The sequence below is a fragment of the Sinocyclocheilus grahami genome, unplaced genomic scaffold (assembly GCF_001515645.1).
Source record: "Sinocyclocheilus grahami isolate Dianchi unplaced genomic scaffold, SAMN03320097.WGS_v1.1 scaffold106.1, whole genome shotgun sequence".
Taxonomy (NCBI): Eukaryota; Metazoa; Chordata; class Actinopteri; order Cypriniformes; family Cyprinidae; genus Sinocyclocheilus; species Sinocyclocheilus grahami.
In genome coordinates, this window is record NW_015505285.1 from 502,959 (window position 1) to 506,701 (window position 3,743).

The window sequence follows — 3,743 nt, forward strand, 5'->3', positions numbered from 1 at the left end:
ATTCTCATAAACACCCTCTGCCCTCCAATGCAAAACTGAATCGTTTCTCCAAACATTTCTCATTTACTAATGAAGAAGAGGTTTGTTCAAAGAATTGGTGTTTGGCCTGCTTGTGTTTCTTATTTGACATTTGACCCTCTCGCCCTAGTCCTCCACGACTGGACACTCCAAAGATGAGGCGAGAAGACTCCACCAACAGCCTTCTGAACAAATGAGTCCGTTTGATTACCGTGTTTACAAACTGTTTATCAAGAAGACATTTCAGCTGTACTGTAAAAGGAAAAAACTAAATGAGAGAATGTGCATCAAAACAGTATTTTTATTTTTAGGTCTGTTTTGTTCCCTTTTGCAATAAAAGTTTGAGACCTGTTGTGTGTTTGCAGGTGTGTTAATCTGCTTCTCTTGAGCATGATGGCACGCTGTGGTGCTTTTTTTTTTTTTTTTTAAATGACCGAAGGATTTTTCTTTCCTCTTGGGTTAAAATGTGGTGAAACTAACTTTCTCTTTGTCTTTCTCTCATTCTTTAGTTAACCTTATATTGGGATTCTGGTGCTGCTACATGGTGATTTGGGGTTCTTCCTGTCACACCAACAAAAGACCTTTGTCGTAACTTTTCGCACATTTTGGCAAATCCAAAAAAAGTGAGAGATGCACAAATATGGATGGAGGCTTTGCTGTCGTGATATGACTTTTATTCTCTGGGCATACGGTTGCTTCGACTTCAAGAGCACAACAGATCTACACAGAACTGAAGGGTCAGCGTCACACCAAACTTTCATTATTCATTCGAGGCCAGAGTTGACCTGAACGCTAAGACTGAACCCTGCTGGACCGGCCAGAGAATGTGGACGACAGCTGGGTCTGACCGTAGTTTTTTTTTTTTTTGATGTCTTTAATGGCTGAATATAGACAGTAGTGCAACACACCACATAAACGGCTAGAAAACACCACTACAAATGTTTCTCATTCCTTCATAAATGCAATGAAACTGTTGTTTCTTCTTGTAGTGAACTCCACTGTGTGATCAAAGCTTGATTAAACCTCCTCTGATCATGAATGCATCCCATAATGCTCTCCTGGACACCGGTGCTGCTCACTCCCTAGTGTGAGTCGAATGTAATCTGAGGGAGGAACCTTAATTAACGGGACATGATGGTATGATTAACAGAGATCAGCATCTAGATGCGAGCTTTGCATGTGGCAGGAGTTTCTAAAATGTTTCCAGCAGTCAGTTTTTGGCCGGTCATCTTATGAATTTGATCATCAGCTGTTAAAAGTTGAAATTTTGGGTCTCATGCTACGACTTGCGCCGAAAATGGATTCATTTTGCAAGTACATAACTGAAATGTTCATAAGACAGTGTCTGAATGTCTGAAAACCACATTTAAATTCACTAAGTATTTTGTAGATTTTTTTATTTTGTGATTTGAAGTGGTCATTGTTTTTTGTGTGTATCTTCACCCTAGCAAACAGTGTGTATCTCTGGGTGTGCTGTGAATGCATATCCGTGTTCTTTTACACGTTACATATATAAATATATGAATATACAGCGTATATTTGACCTGCCATCTTACCAGTTGGTTTGCTATTTATACAGGTCTGGGCACTTTTTTTATTTTAAAGCGCTGCCTCCAGATTTGCATGTTTTATATTGATGTACTGTTTGACCATAAAATGAAAAGCATATGTAGCCGTGTTGTTTGGAAACCCTGTATAACATTTGCTTATTTTTGTAAACAAAAGTAGTGAGTTAAATAGGTATATAGCTGTGTAGTAAAAGGAAGTAAAGTTTTAATATAAACAATGTGGTCGTACTTTTCTTTCTGCTTTAATCACAGGAATAACATACATTCTCAATACACATGGCAATCTGTACTGATAGTTATTGCACTCAAATGACACTTGATTATCTGGGGTGTTCAGTTGATTACCATAGAAGAATAATTCGGAAAATTAAATTTATAAAACATGATCGCTCTTTTTTTTTTTTTGTGTAATGTTATTGAATTCTGCAATTAAACAAATCCACACATTTTCGCACAAAAGAAATGTTTATTGATTTATAAAATACAAAAAGAACATCTATAAGTACTCGCAAAAGAAACATTAATTGTGCTTTAGATCTAAGTTATTGAAATCATTTTCTAAGTAATAATCTTCTTGTACTACACTCTTAAAAATAAAGGTGCTTCAAAAGGTTCTTCAAGTGATGCCATAGAAGAACCGTTTTTGGTTCCACAAAGAACCATTCAGTCAAAGGCTCTTTAAAGAACCATCTCTTTCTTGCGTTTTTGTAATCTGAAGAACCTTATTTCGCCACAAAGAACCTTTTGTGAAACAAAAAGGTTCTTCATATGTTAAAGGTTCTTTATGGAACCATTTAGACAAAAAGGTTCTTCTATGGCATCGTGAAGCACCTTTATTTTTAAGAGTGTAGAACATTAGAGAGTTCAGAAGAGTCCTATGGTTTATTGGTTTTGTATTAATAATTACCATGTGTTCATTATATCGCCATAAAATACAGATCAATATAGATGAAGCTCAATATAAAAATAGTGCATATTTCAGCGTATGCAAACATCACCCCTTTATGAACTACAGTAAACAGTCTGTTCAGCAACCTGATATCATTAATCAATTTTAAGTTCTTTAGCTTAAAAATTGCTCAAAAAATTTTCCTTTCTAAGAAGAAAATGACCGTTACTAAACTTCTTACAGTATATCTGAACATGTACAAATGCAGGGAGGTACAGGCAAGAAAACTACCAGGAATTATAAGAAAGTGTTGAATCGGTGAAGGATAAGAATGTTTTTACTGTTTCATAACACTATTTGGTCAGACTACTGATATATACTTGTATCAAATACGATTTATCATTTGTAAGACTACAACATTCATGTTTTCCTTCACGGGAATATGAGATTTAAAGCAATTATACTGGGAAAAAAAAACACTGTCCCACATCCCAATACATAATAGATTTGCATGTTCTGGAGAAAATACCAGTGCTTGCAAGGCAGCAAAATAAAAGTGTGGAAAACTTGAAATTTAAAGGGGTCATCGGATGCCCATTTTCCACAAGTTGATATGATTCTTTTGAGTCTTAATGAAAAGTCTGTAACATAGTTTGGTTAAAATTTCTCAATGGTAGTATAAAACAACACCCTTTTTACCGTCAAAAACAGCTGTCTACAGCATGCAGTTTTATTGCATTCAGCTTTAAATGCTAATGAGCTCTGCTGACCCCGCCCCTCTCCGAGAGACCGTAAACTTTAGCTGCATTCATCGCAAAACTCGCTAACTAGCACATTATTAGGAAAGGCGATTTGCAAAGTTTCATTAAAAAACCTTACACTCCTGGAGGTGAAGCTGGATCATGAATGATTCGCGCGAACAGACGCAGACAAGCATCTGAGATCGGCTTGATTTGAGAAAGGGGAAATTATTTAACGAGATTAAAAAAAAACACTGGGTGGATCTTTATCATTATAGGGTGGTTGTGTACACACACTGCCAACACACATTTCAGTTCAAACAGCTTGTAAAAGTGCATGTCGCATCCGATGACCCATTTAAGCTGACCATAAGTATCAAAGTGTAAAGCTGGCTAAAAATGGTCAGATAGAAGCAAGAAAGACAAGACCAATTGTAATTCAGTATGCAAATAGATTAATTGAAAAAGACCAATTGCAATTCAAAATGCAAATAATGTCATCACTGTCGCATTTTGAATTAAACATAT